The 15,504-nt window shown below is 43.1% G+C and overlaps 1 pseudogene; it reads left to right on the top strand.

The window, feature by feature from the left end:
• The first annotated feature begins 4,708 nt into the window (after positions 1-4,708).
• Positions 4,709-13,778, top strand: LOC142455466 (AP-3 complex subunit sigma-1-like; annotated as a pseudogene).
• Positions 13,779-15,504: the final 1,726 nt, after the last annotated feature.

The raw sequence follows: 15,504 nt of genomic DNA, 5'->3' as shown, positions 1-15,504 counted from the left end.
GTAAAATTCCAAGATTGACCTCCCATATGCCTTGAAAACTATGTTATTATTCAGCCACACAAATTCACCTTGATTCCATTTCTTCAGTCAGAGTATTAGCTATTAGAAGTACGTGAATGCACACCTACACCTACACATACTACACTCAGCAGAGAGACCACATGAGGACCTGAAAGTGAATAAACTGTCACTGGAAGCCCAGCAACCTCCTAATCACATTGACACCACCAATTGGCCAAATCAGGACTAAACCTGCTGGATGAACCAGTCCATTTTTTTCAGAGGGGAAGGGGCTGGACTGAGAAGAAGAAGAAAAGACCAGAATGTGTAAAAGAGAAGACTGATTATCTTTAGACTTGATGGGAGAATTACAAAGAAGTCACAGATCAGGCCAAGTACAGAAGCTCTTATTTCTTACAATTGGGCTAAAAGGATCTCCAAGGCTTGACCCTAACTTGTGAAAATTAGTGAAGAGCCAAGAGAGGTCTTTTCAGGGGAGAAAGGTGGCCTCTACCAGGTACTACCTATGTGAGACAGAGTAAGGATGATAGCCTCTTAAAATGAGCAGCAGGTAAACGAGAAAGGGGTGAAGTGCTTCCTAGGGACAGGGGCTGCATGATCTTGCACACAAGCAGAGCCAGTACCATCCATTTAAATCCTAAAACCTCCAAACAACAGTGGAAAGAAGAGTGCCAACTGCATTACACTCCAGAACTGCGCACCCAGCCAATACTCAACTCTGTCTGTGCAGGGGGAGTGATTATTGCCTTCTTTACAAAAAAGTTATTTATTTATACATTATTATCGTGGGAAATATGCATCAAACAGAACACTTGACATTCAACCATCCGGTCATCTGAAAAAAAGAGGGTGATGGTGGTGGCTTAGAGTATGAGACTTTCTCTTCTGGAGAAAAGGACAGCAGGAATCAAGAGAAGGGCAATATCTAAAGTACATGCGTGCTAAAGGGAAAGCGTAGTTTTCACCCGAGAGTGGACGGATTGTGATTTAGAGCTACTGGCCGATGGCCGTGCTTCTTGAGCATCTGTTTACTGCCTCTTCTGGATGGCTGGATGCTAAAGGGATGGTGAAAGGGAGGAGACAGAGAAAAAGCAGCAGTCCTTGTCTTAGAGGAACTTGCAGTCCAGTGGGCAACCTGGCCAGCCCCATGAACGTGCCTTTAAGGTTCTGGATGTCAGAAGTTTCCAAGGGAAGGCATGGGAATAATCACTGGCTAGAGCCACAAGGGAAGCCTTCTTGGAAGGATCCTTAAAGACGTTATTGTGGGGAAAAGAGGTGAGCCCCTGTTAATTGCTTTTTAAGAACTCAGGAGAAAGCTGCTATATATATTATATATATACATATATATATAATTTTAAGGGTTTTTTTTGGGTCCTGGAACACTCAGAGGTGTTTTATCGCCTTTGGCAGGAGGAGCAGACATATGGCAGTGAAATGTAGCAGTTCTGTGTTCTTTCAGAAGGAGAGGGAGAGGACAGATGTATATTCTTCCTAAGGATCTTGAGTCCCCTCCCTTAGCATTCTCTATCTCCATAGCCACTCTCCCGTGGTCAGATGACCATTTTTCCCTCGTGTGATACCTAGCTACCGGCCTTGTAGACGGCCGAGTTGCTTCCTAGCATGCATATTTGTTTGCCCATTATCTGGTGCACTTGCTGGAACATGATGTCCTGCAAGTGTCAGGATGTGTTTTGTGTTTTCTTCTGCCGTTGATTTATTGTTCCTCCTTACTTCTGCTCACTTACCGTCATCTGGAGGGAGGCTCTTTGTTAGGAGTGCAGAGCATCTCACCAGTTACTGGAAGAAGTCCAGTAGGAGTTTGCCATGGTGTGTGTGCAATAGAATTAATGTCAGGAATACATTGGAGGACAACAGGGGAGAGCGAGGATGTCCAACTCAAAGCAAAACTTCTTCCCAAGGGTCCGTGTTGGAAGGTATCCCGATGTCTGTGCTGCTGTTTCGGACGTTGCTGAAGCCATGGCAAAAGAGCATCAGGGACTCTTGAGGAGGTGCCTTGTTTCTTTGTGACATTAAAGGTTCTTGAGTCGGACTTGTTTCAAAAGGTAGTGAAATCCGTTCTTTGGGAAGATCTTTTGGATGTTTGGGAAGAAGAAAGGAATGGAGGCTGGAGGACCGGTTAGTTGGTGGTGATGAGGCCCAGGCAAAGGAGGTGACTGGAGAAAAGGAACAGAGATACAGAGGCAGGGCCATTTAAATAAAATAGAACTTTTCAATTAATCTAAGCACTCTAGTTTTTAAAGAAACCAGTTCTTCCAATTACGTGAGAGTGGAGAGACAGCATACCCATCAGGGGTTTCTCCTCCCTGTTTATGAGTGATGATTTCTCATTGGTCAGACTACCTAGCATCTCCGTTAGGCAGGTCCATTCTGACGTTCTGTGAAGGCAGTAGGCTGACTAATAAAGCATTTGCCTGAGTTCAGGCAGGTAAGATGCCTTCCCTCAGCCTGGCCGGCTGGGGTGAGGGTGGGGGGCGCTGCCTCCAGGTACAGTGGGTGGAAGAGAGGTAGCCTTTGCCACTGCCCCTGAGCAGGGAAAGTGCTAAGGAGTGGGTGGGAGGAGCTGCCAACACCTAAGGCCATGATGCTGCCCTGGCTGTGCCCATGAAGAGCTGGCATGAGTTCAGTGGGAGGATAAAGCCAAAACCATCTCCGGGGTTTTGTGGGCTTTGGCTAGCTCAGAGCAGCGGTGAGAGAAGCCCCAAGAGCATGGATTCTTGGTAACTATTTTAAAAACAGCACCGCTGCTGCTGTGGTTGTGGATGTGGTACAACATTTAACCAGGTTGATCTGACATTGTGACCAAGGTTGGATGGCTCTTTTTCTCTGGGAATTCTGGGCCTGTCTGCAGCGCTTGACTTTTGGGTCATGCCTTCCTAACCTCATGAAAAACAAGGAGGACAAGAGGGACGAAGGGAAGGAAATAAATATTTTCATTTTTATATGATGGAACCAGAATTATTTTGTGTGGATGACTCCCAATTCTTGAATGGATTTGTGCCTCTTTATTTGTCTTTGATTATCTTATATTTTACCGAGGACAAAACATAAGACAATATAGTCAATGGGTAAAGCCCACTCTGGCCCTCCTGGAGCGTTCTGTGTGGACTTGACACTGGGTCAGGTGTTGTAGAGGTACAGAGAATGGGCTCACCTTTTCCTGTGCCCCTGAGTTCCCCACTACGTCTCAGAGCATTTGCTTATGGGGTGGAACGTGTGTTTTCTGCATATGCAGTATGGCAAACGGGCTGGAACAGAATTTGGGGGCTTGGATTACACTAACATTCACGGGGGGGGGGGGGTGTCTTCCTGGCTACGCAACGTGTCTTCATTCATTGTCTGTGGGCAAAGCGCTGCCATTTCCTTTCCACAGTAACCCAGGGCCCAGAGGGAAGAATATCGGGGCGCTGTCTTGAGCTTTACTCCTTCGTGATGATGTAGCATCGGTGCTTCTTCCGTGGAAGGACCCTTATGGTGATGGGGCGGCTTCCACGGTGACAGCACTGCCCATGGAGGGACACACGAAGACGGGATAGCCTAACCCGTTTAAACCCGCGCGGGCAAGTTGAAATTAGCCTGCGGCTGGCTCTATTACCATTTTCTTCTCGCTCCTTCATCTCTGAATTACCACGTCACTTTTCGCGCAGGAGGACACGTTCATGGTTCCAGCAAAGCCTGGAAATATTCGGTCTTACGCAAGGCTCTCGCAGAAAGTTCAAACATCATTTCGCGGTCATGGTTCTGCCACTAAATTCCCACAGAATCCAAATTGCTAGAGTCCTAGAGGCTAATTGAACGCCCCCCCCAACACACACACACACACACACACACACACACACACACACACACACACTACCCTGAGATCATCTTCATACTTCAGTCCTGGCTGTATGTACAGCTGAACGAAACGCCACCCAGCCTTGCGCGGAGCTCACATCTGTTGTGGTCCCTGAGCCCCGTGTGGCGGCCATTGTCACTCCATCTCCTTGAGGGCCTTCCTCGTTGTCACCGAAATGTCAACGGCAGTTTAGCTTTACTAGTACAGAAGAGTGTCTGCTTCCGCGGGTTGAGCAGACCGTTAATGGTGGCTGGATCGGTTGCACAAGGCTATGTCCACAATGTTTGTACCACACAGAGTACCCGTGACCCTGGGTCATACCTGTAAAACGGGTGGAGTTGGAAAATGTCTGGTTGGGCATATTTTTGCCACCATTAGGAAAAAAGATTTGCACAAATAACAACGAGTAGAAGGAAGGGAAGAAATGTTCAAGCATTGACTGTGGTGATAATTGTGCAACTCTTCTTGAGGCGATGGAGTGATCGGATCGTCTGACATGTGGCTGAAGTGCTAATAAAACTGTTCGGAAAGATTAAAAAAAAGAAATGTCTGTCTTGAGCATTATGTTCCGTGAAGAGCTGTCGGAGACCAAGTTGACCAGAGCGACTGGGAAGCTTAGACAGCAGCCGCAGGGAGGAGCAGCCGCGCTGCAGGGCTGGAGGGGGAACGGCCGGGAGACGGGTTGGGTGCACAGCCCCAAGAATGAGTCGTAATGCAGAAACGGTTGCATCGGTGTGCTTTTCTCAACAACACAAATCATAAACTGTATTAAAAATTATTTTAAAAAATAGCCATTTGGAATATCTAAATGACATTACTCTGTTGAGACACATGAGGGCGCTCGAATCAACCAACAGTGAGGAGGAAAAAGTTGTGAATTGCCGCTATGTTAGATTAGCCATTGTCATTAACCGTCAGAATGCGTTTCAGGACGGTCACTGAAGTTTGCGGTCTAGAAATGTATCTGACTTAGCAGGTGAGCCGGAGGACTACAATGAGCCTCTGTATTGGACAGTTTTGCAAAAGTACGACAATGCTCCCGCTTGCTCTTCTATTCCTGGCTAATACGGAAAGAGGTTTCCGGGGAGTTTCTGTCTAATGGTAACAGGAGGGCAGTATCTGCATTGCATTGTTTAAGGCAGATGAACGGATAAATCAAGCAGTACACACGTGCTACTTTGAGCTCTCTGATGAAAACAAATCAAATCTGTTCCAAAGTACTAGCGAGCAATGCTTCCCATTACTGAAGAAAAAGAGACTTCTTTCAACCATTTTCCTACTTGGTCTCTGCCCTGAATTCAAAGCTGAATAAGTTTCCACCCTATTTCGGGCACCTTTTGTGCCTGTCTTACTGCTTGGACTCTTGCGGGGAATTGTGGAGGTAGCACATCTGCGCATGAGCGCGCTTCCCGTGTCTTGGACCTGGCTCTGACTCCCCGCACTCTGTAAGGAAGGGGTGGCCCTCTGTTCAAGGACGGACTGGTTTGGAATGCACATAAGTCGACTACTGCACACGATTGCACTTGGCTATTGCAGTTAGGACACACCCCTTCGAGTCAGAGGATCAGCGTTTAGCACTTTTAACCAAAAAGCCCACCACCCGTCAGTGTGCATTCAGGAGGCTTCCGGTACCTGGAATGGGCTTAGTAACTAGGATAGCGCAGCCAGTCAGCTTGTGGGGCAAGACATGGATTCATGAACTGAACCCAAGGCAGCATGTGTACAGCGCTAAACTGTGAGCCATACAGAAGACTGATTGATGCGCCATTGAGTGTGAAATTGAAATTAAAAAAAATCACCCCAACAAGACGTGCTAAAGCATCATGCTGACATATTTAGCCTAAAGCCAGATTGTCGTTTGCAAAATTCTGTCCAAGTATAAAGAAGTGTCTTGCAGTCATTCCTGGGTGCTAGACAAATCTATTATGACTCGTTTATTGGCTGAGAATGGGAGGTGTGGGGAGGAAACAGCCTTTGTAGAAAGTTACCTGGCAAGTCCGCAAAAGAGTCAGACCAGAAGATTATGGATTTTCTTACTTGATGTTTGGAAATCTTGCCAAGAAATGTATTATGGCAATTCACCTGCATTTTATAATCAAGTTGCATTTAATATGCTTATGGCTAAAGTGCAATGAAGTTAAACCCATTCTTGGCTCTGGGTGGGTAGCACGGGAGCGCTAACATATTCAGATTACTATATCAGAGTAATAAAGAGCAGGACGCACAGTCAGAATTTCTTCTTTCAGGGTTTTATAATGGTAGCAAAAATGGCCACGGAGTGCCATTTTGTTTGCTTTCATCGGTCATGGCTCTTGTCAGCTGTTAGGGAAATGAACTCACAGCTCATTTAAAAACTAGTTGTAAGGGATTTGAGTGGAATAAACAGAAATTCAAGTGCAAAGGAAGCACACTTCGGCCCCAAGGCAAGCATTTTCTTGGACATGTCATTCCCCACACTCCAGTGACAATAATAGGAAGGGGGAAGAAGAGGGAGAAAAAGTTACAGATTCAGACCCAGTGGTAAATGCCAGGGGCAAGCATTGCCATTCGTGGAGTTGCTACCCACTCCCAAGGGAAACTTAACTTAAAAAAGCACGAGGCAATAAGATATTATTCTTTGCATACAGCACATTGTAATAGTGTCTTCTCATAGTGGAGCTTAAAAGAACTCCTTTACTTAATTGTAACTGACAGCCTTCATCTATTCTCTGGTTGTATTAGCAAAGGAAAAGCAACTTCGTGTGCGTGTGTGTGTGTGTGTGTGTGTGTGTGTGTGTGTGTGTGTGGTGTGAGTTAGGGGGCTTTACTTGTTTCTTCATTTGGTGATTAAATCACATGCACAGGCACTAGAGTGCAGAAAACAGCAAGGAAGTGCCATATTCTTTAAAATTAAACAGTACCAGTAAGAAGACACTGCTTCTAGATTTGGTATTATAACAGGCTTTTTAAAATAGATTGATTGAAAGGTAATGGGAATGGTAATTTTACACCCCAGCTTCTCTCTCCCTCTCTCTCTCCCCTCGGAAGAGGTAGAGAAATGAAGGGGCACAGACTAATTCCATGAACCCTGATATATTTCTGGTTCACAGAGAAAAGTGCATGACAATGGAGGCATCTCTCTGAAACCCCAGCAGTGGTCCTCACGCACAGGCCCCGTATCCTCCCCAAGATGCTGTGGAGGACTGGACCAGGTGCTCCATGCACACAGTGAGGGAGGCTCTGATAATTTGTACCTCCACCGAATCCATGTGTGTCTTCTTTCAAACACATTCATTTTCATTAGCAGGATCAGAGAGATTTTCTTTCAGCCCCTCTCAAATCCCTTCCCCCACTCACTCCTTAAAATGTTGCCTTTTACCATGAATTAAAAAGAGCTACTGAAAGCCCCAAGATCCTTTTAGAAGCAGTGAATGCAAAGCCATCAGCTGTAAAATCGGCCTGCGAATGGCTTTTCACAGGGTTGGGTAGGTAGATTTACTGAGAAAGAGCTGTGCTGGGCTGCAGAATCCTGTGGCTATTTCCAGAAAGAGCTTACTACATAGTTCAAGAATCCACACCCTACTGAGTCTTGTGGGCACCAAGGGCTTATGGGAGCTGAGGATGGAGAGCCCGTTGACTCCAGTAAGAAGTAATAGAACCCAGCTGCTGTTATCATGAAAGTAGCTTGGTTCAAATTTTTGGTTCCCCATTGATTGTAACTTTTTTTTTTTTTTAGCTCCAGGATGTGTATGTGTGGGCATCATAGAAATGTATTCACATCATCTAAAGGTACGGCCTTATCAAGGTAACCAACGGCATTTAGAAACTTTAGGCTGCATTCTACTCGAGTCCTTGAAACATAGAATAGCAAACATATTACATTGCACTCATTTTCCATGAGAAGCATATTTTTATATAAAGTGCTGAGCAGCAATTGATGATTGCATAATGTTACATATTTTTGACATTGACTTACATATATATTTACATTTTTGCAGTTTTCTTTCTGTGACTTTTTCCTTGGAGTGAGTAAATTAAAAAGAAATCTCATCTTTAATTCCTTGGAAAGCTTATAAGTGCTGGACACTCCTATAGTGCCTAAGAGTAAGCTAGCTCTAGGTTTCTCCAGATGGAATAAACAGAAAACAAATCAACTATATCTGTGGAAAGAGATAATGGAGAAGCTCAATATTAGCAGCTAAAATCTGGCCAGCGACTGACTGTCGAACAACCCACCAATTGTTCATATGTAAGTTCAGGTTGAAGATGAAGACAATTAAAACAAATTCATGAGACCCAAAATATGACCTTAGATCTATTCCACCTGAATTTCAAGAACATCTAACGTACAGATTTGATGCATTAAACACTAATGACAGAAGACTTGATTAGTTGTGGGATGACATCAAGAACATCATTCATGAAGAAAGCAAGAGGTCATCAAAAAGACAAGAAAGAAAGGATTCAAGTGGATGTCAGAAGGACATCAAGTGGATGTCTGAAACTTGCTCTTAAGGCACATGGAAGAAATGATGAAGTCAAAGTGCTGCACAGAAAATTTCAAAGGGCAGCTTGAGAAGGCAAAATAAAATGTCAAAACAAAATGTGCAAAGACATAGAGTTACAAAACCAAAAAGGAAGAACAGGCTCAGGATATCTTAAAGTGAAAGAACTCAAGAAAGAAATCAAGTATTGGGTTGCAGTATTGAAAGATTCTTTGGACAAAAAGTTGAATGGTATAGCATACACAGATTCACTAGTACCAAAAAGAACTAGTCAACATCCAACCATTTCAAGAGGTAGCATATGAGCAAAAACCAACGATACAGAAGGAAGAATTGCAAGCTTCACTGAAAGCATTAGCCCAGACCCAAGGCTCTAGGAATTGATGGGATACCAACTGAAGTGTTTCATTAAGCTCGTGAATCACTGGAAACATTCACTAGTCAATGGCAGGATACTTAGAAGATAGTCACTTGGTCAACTGACAGGAAGAGATCCATATTTGTATTCATTTCATAGAAAGATGACCCAAATGAACGCTCAAATTAGAGACCAATATTGTAATTATCACATGTAAGCAAAATTTTGCTGAATATCACCCAACAGAGGTTGCAACAGTATTTTGACAGGGAACTTCCAGAAGGTTAAGGGAAGATTCAGTAAAGGACACGGAATAAGAGATGTCATTGCTGATATCAGATGGATTCTAGCTAAAAGCAGAGGATACTAGAAAGATGTTCACTTGTGTTTTATTTACTATGCCAAGGTATTCAGTTGTGTGGATCAGAAGCTATGCTATCATAAAGCTATCGTGAACTATGGACAGTCTTGTGGTTATATAGATCCTGTATATGGCTCAAGAGGCAGTGTGTGAACCAAACAAAGGAATACTACATTGCTTAGCATCAAGAAAGGTGTGCATCAGTGTTGTATCCTTTCTTCATACATATTCAATGTGTATACCGAGCAAATAATCAGAGAAGCTGGATTATGTGCGGGATTGAAGGAAGGTTAATTCACAACATGCAAACACAGATGATGTAACCTCATTTGCTGAAAGTAAGGAGGATTTGAAGCACTTACTGGTGCAGACCAAGGATCACAGTCATTAGTATAGATTACCACTCAATGTAAAAAAGACCCAAATCCTCACAGCTGTACCCAGTAGTAACATCACGGTAAATGGAGAAAAGATTGAAGTTGTCAAGGATTTTGTCTTGCTTGGATCCACAATCCATGCTCATGGATGCAACAGTTCAAAAAAATACAATCATTGTTGAGCTAGTTAAAGTTTTTTTGTGCTAAACATGCCAATAAACACATGTGGGATTAATTGAAGGGCGATGAGATAAATGGCTCGGTGAACCTTGCCTTTCTTGTTCTCTGGTGGTCAGACTAGTGTGTGACTGCCTTAGCTAGTTCTCTGCCTCAGCTGGCAAGGCTCACTTCCTGTGAGACATCCCTGAGGAGAAACCACATGGACCTACCCCAATGCAGCCCTCAGTGCTGGAGAAGCCATGTGGTGACCCCTGACAGCGCTGAGATGCCTACATGCTCACTGATTTGGCTTTCCTCCTGCATTCAGCGTTATTGCGTATGTTTTGCAAGATTGAGGACTTTGTAGATTGGTGTCAGGCATATGGGCTAATGTCGGACGTATGGGCTTGGACTAGACTGGGTTGAGATGCTTTCTTAATGTACTTAACTTTTATATAAAACTCTCTGTTACATGCATATGAGTTTCTGTGCATTTGTTTCTCCAGTCTACCCAGACTAACACAATTGTGTTGGGTAAATCTGCAGCACAAAACCTCTTTAGCGTGTTGGAAAGCAAGGGAATTACTTTGAGGACTAAGATATGCCTGACGCAAGCCATGGTATTTTCAATTGCCTGATATGCCTGCAAAAGTTGGCCATTGAATAAAGAAGACTGAAGAAGAATCGATGCATTTGAATTATGATGCTAATGAAGAATATTGGAAGTATCATGGACTGCAAAAGAAAAAAACAAACAGATCGATCTTAGAAGTCATATAGCCAGAATACTCTTAAGAGGCAGGGATGGTGAGATTTCATCTTACCTACTTTGGGCCGGTTGTCAGGAAAGCCTGTCCCTGGAGAAGGACATCGTGCTTGTTAAAAGGGAAGAGTTTCAACAAGATGGATTGACGTACTGACCGCATCAAGGGACTCCAACAGGACTGGGCAGTGTTTTGTTCACTGGTACATCGGGTCTGTGTGCATCGGAATGGATTCAATGGCACCTGTGGATCTTCAAATGGACAGAAATTTCCCATGCCGTGTGTTTGAGCGAAGTAGGGAAAACAGAAACATGGGTGCATCTAAATGGTATTTCTCTTCCAACCTTGAAAGTTCTAGGATACAAGGGTGTCAGGCCAGGCTGTACGCAGAGGCATAGGAGTACAGCCTCCCGTCTGTGTCTCTGTTAGATTTATCTCCCCATTGGTCATGTCCCTACACTGCTCCTTCTAGCAATTTCTACTGAGCTTGCCACAAGCTACCTAAAATACTGTAGCAAAACAAAATTGTCTGGTTACTTTTGTTTCTTTCATTGTCTTGTTGGACACGCTTTTGCCCTGTACTAGAAATTGATCCCATCTCTGATTGTGGGTTCTTTTTTTTTGAATTGAGAAAGTGGTGTTGGGACACAAGAACACCTTTGACAAATCTGAACGAGTACAAGGCTTTCATAACTTTCTCTCTACCTAAAGAAAGGACTTTTAATGTTACAGCTATCAGTGCTGTTCATTTGAGAGGTCCCCAATCCTCAGACCTCAGAATGGTTGGAAAAATTATATTTATAATTAGTATAGGAGGTGCACACCTGGTAAAGTTTGTAGAATTTAGTTTCAAAGTCTCTTTTTCATCAGAGTCCATTTTCTCTGCCATCCAAATTTGTGACTCTCCATCTTCACCTGTCAAGCTTTGCAGGGTTATAGCCTTCCTTTGAGAGGTGCGGGGAGGGGAGGTTGCAAATACACATAGTAGTATCCTCTCCAGGTTGAAGTGAAGAGAATGATTCAGATTATTTTAGGTCGTGTGCCCCCCCCCCCGCCCCTTGCATCCCATCTCTAAGCTAAGTTCATTGTCAGGGATAGAGAGAAAGTATAGTTTGTTAAATATTACTGAGGGCATGTCCCATGGTACCAGAGGGAAACGCCACCAATGTCTTTAATTTTGACAATTATTTTCGGGCCTTTCTGAATGACATTAATTTGGTGCTATAAGAAATATGGATAAACAATGAGCTATTTGTCACTGTGAGTTTGCGGAATGTGGCAACTCAAACATTCAAGAAAGCATTCTGAGCAAACCTGGTACGGGCAGCCAGAGAAGTATCCCCAGGGAAGGTGGAGTTTAAATTAAATTCTGAACAATCATGCAAATGTAGTTAAGTAATGGCAGGGCAGGGTGATCGTGTTCCTCGGTGCCACGGATCACCACACATAGCCCACACAGTCTCTCTGTATGAAGCCTACGGGACCATCCTGAGATACCATGTGATATGTTTGAGAATCAAAAGAAGTACAATGTGATACTCAGGGAGAGAGTGAGTTGATAGGAGGGGAGATGAAAAAAGGTCGAACCAGGGCTAGATCAAACATGATATTGTAGTTCACCTTTTTCAACTCCTCTAAGGGCAATGAGAGGCCATTAGCAGGTTTTAAACAGGAAATTACCATGGTGAGCTTTGTATTGAAAAAATTGTATAATAAAAGTGAACAGTGGGGGTGAAGGGAGACGCCGGATAGGGGAAGATATGACAAAATAATAATTTATAAATTATCAAGGGCTCATGAGGGAGGGGGAGCGGGGAGGGAGGGGAAGAAGAGGACTTGATGCAAAGGGCTTAAGTGGAGAGCAAATGATTTGAAAATGATTAGGGCTAAGAATGTACAGATGTACTTTATACAATTGATGTATGTATGGATTGTGATAAGAGTTGTATGCGCCCCTAATAAAATGTTAAAAAAAAATTTTAAATCTTAAAAAAAATAAAAGTGAACAATAATGATTGTTCAGACTGGGGTGAGAGTGACATTTGGAGTCACACAAATGGCTCCAGGAGGAAGGGATACCCATCGGGCCAGGCGTTTGGAGTGGGGCAAGGTGAGGAGAGAGTTGGGGCAAGGGGTAAATCCACAGGAGGGGCCGTGAGCTAGAGTGTGCATTTGGGGTCTTGAATAGGTGATTATAAAATCATCGCACAGTTTGAAGTTACTTAGAAGGTGTGATCAGAAATCGCACACTGAACGACTTGGCAGTGGAAGAGGAGGTACAAACGAGCTGGAGTGAGAGCGGGAGCAAGAGCGAATGTCCAGAAAGGTAGGAGAGTCTGATCGCCAGAGGAAGAGAATGACTCATGAAATGAGGAAGAATTGTTGAGAGATCAAGAATATAAGGCAGAAAATCTAATCTGTTTATTTAGTCAACAAGGCTCTTTGCTGCTACTTTCTTCTGACTGGAGCTGTTGGGGAACTTCAAGAGTCCAGCTATTTTGCCCACTCTGTCTCTCTGGATTTTCTTGAGTCTATTCTTCACCGGGTGTTGTTTATTTTCCATTAGATTATCACTCTCCTTTAGATAAAATGATCCCAATCGCCTTGGGCTCCACATTGGTACTTCCTGGCGTTCAGGCAAGGAGCCCTGCTGGTGCTCCTGGGGGAGCTCTGGTTAAGGGCTCAGTTGCACACTGAAAGGTCACTGGTTTGAACTCACCAGCTATTAGGTAGGAGAAAGATACAGCAGTCAGCTTCTGTAAAGATTGTTGGTAGGGGCCACTGCCATGGCCCCCCACAGTCCCCACAGGTCAGCGCGGCCCAGTCATAATCAAGGTGATCCCCATCTTCCACAAGCACAGGATGCCACGGTTCTCCAAGTTGGACCAACCCTATGGCGAAGATGCACTGCCATCAATCATCAGAGAGTCCTTCCACTTGGCATCTGAGAGAACATGTTTGTCCTTTCCTAGAAGGAGGATTGTTAAGAGGATCTGACAACAAACAGATAGATAGACATTACACAACATAATATTTTGTCTTCTGTGTGGATTCTTCAGAAAGTGAACTTGGCATTTTAGATCTCATTCAAGTATTCGTGGAAATGTGAGACAAGTGTTTTGAAAATGTCTGTGAACTGGTTTTAATTTTCCATGTAGATAAAGTTCACAATATTCTTGCAGCTATGGTGATGGGGGAAATATTATTGGAAACCCACATGAATGAGTGTTACACACATTGATGCACGAAATAAACTGGAGGAATCTGAGGCTCGCTTAGCAGGAACTCGAGCCTGTGCGGCGCCAGCAGTAAAGACTATGAATCTTACTGAGATCCCTAGAAATAGTAATGTTGGTGACATCGGTGTGCAAGTGCCAAACCTGTCCTCTTTTACATGAACAAATTTAAAAGGCTGCTCCCAGGTAAAATCCAGCAGGGAAAGTCATCCAAGTGTGCCAAGCTTGTTTACCAAGCTTACCAAAAATAGGGGAGGAGAGTCTTAACTTTTGCTCTTGGATTTAAGTCAAGTACTTTATAGAAGTTGTGCAGAATCCGTATGTGAAATTCAATATTGTTTTTCTTGCTCAGTGATTTTACAGAAATTGAGTAGTGCTGTGAGTTTCTGTTGTTTTTCCCTTTTCTAAACTGTGTTCTTATGCCCACCTAAGGCAAGCCTCTATGTATTGGCTGTTACAGTATTTTGAAAACTGTTTTGAGATATTTCTCTAATATGTACAACCCCAAATGTTGGTGTTTTGCATGAATCACAAGTATAGCATTCCTTAACTCCTTAAGTTACTTGTTATGATTGTTATTTTAAAAAAACCCATATATGATTTGGCAGTGCTGCAACCATTTTGAATTATTTTTTAGCAAAACTTTACTTGTGTGAAATGTAAGTGATATATATTTCAATATTTTCTGCCTTCTGTTGATTTTTTTCCCTTTGCAATGGGTACAAATATGGATTTCTTCCTGTTTGCTGGCCAGGTTATTATAGATGGGTGTGAGCTTCCAGTAATGCATATGTTTGTTGAAGTATTTCAGTATTTCATCAACAATTGAAGCCTTGTCTTTAAATAATGCCTTCAATGCAACTTGGACTTCTTTTCAACACCATCTGCTCTTGACCATAGCTAACTTCCCAAATGGTTAAACATTGGGTACAATGATTTGGTGTATTCCTTCCGTCTTTGTTTGATACTTACTATGTTGGCTAATATCTTGCCCATGGGATAGAACCCTTTAATATTACAGCTTGAAGCTTGATATTTTCTTCCATTCTTTCAGCTTGAGATATTACATAGGCAATATCTTTCAGGTATTCCCTGTTTTCAGTGAAATTTCTGAAATTTCAGCAGTCATTTCCCTTGTTCTTCCTCCTCTTCTTAATCTTGTTTGAGTTTCTGGCAGTTTGGGCAGCTGAGTGTATCCTTCAATTTGGGTTTCTTTAATGCCAGGCCTTTGTACACTTCAGTATAATTTCTATACTTGGTTTTCTGTAGTTGGCCATTGAAATCTTCTGTTTGGCCCCTTTACTTTATCATTTCTTCCGTTTGCTTTCTCACGCACTGCCATCGTTTCAGTGCTGACTCATAGCGATCGACTGTGGATTTCTGAGACTGTAACTGTTTACAGGAGTAGAAAGCCTGGTCTTTTTCTTGCGGAACTGCTGGTGGTCTCAAATTGCTGGCCACGAGGACCATAGCACCATGCTTAACCACTACACCATTTAGTGCTCTACATTCAAAGGCTCTTCTGAGATTCATTTTAGCTTTATCTTTCTTTCATGTCTTTTTAATGACTTCTTGCTTTCCTCATGTATGGTGAACTTGATATTATCCCATAAGTCACCTAGTCTTTGATCATTAATGTTTAATCTATTGAGCAAATGATCACTGTTTAATCTAATGATTAAACTTAATGATAAAATCAATTTTTGAGTTGGTCTCTAAGTTCAGCAAGGATATACTAACATCTGACTTTGGCTTTCATGGACTTGTTTTTATTGTCTTCATCTTCAAGTTGAACCTGAACTCATGTTCATATGCAATTGATGACTTCCACTGCAGCCAGCCCCGATAGCCTTGTTCTGCCCGATAATATTGAGCTCTCTTATTGTCT

This window comes from Tenrec ecaudatus, chromosome 8 (genome assembly GCF_050624435.1).
Source record: "Tenrec ecaudatus isolate mTenEca1 chromosome 8, mTenEca1.hap1, whole genome shotgun sequence".
NCBI lineage: Eukaryota > Metazoa > Chordata > Mammalia > Afrosoricida > Tenrecidae > Tenrec > Tenrec ecaudatus.
This window is presented reverse-complemented; position numbering and strand designations above follow the sequence as displayed.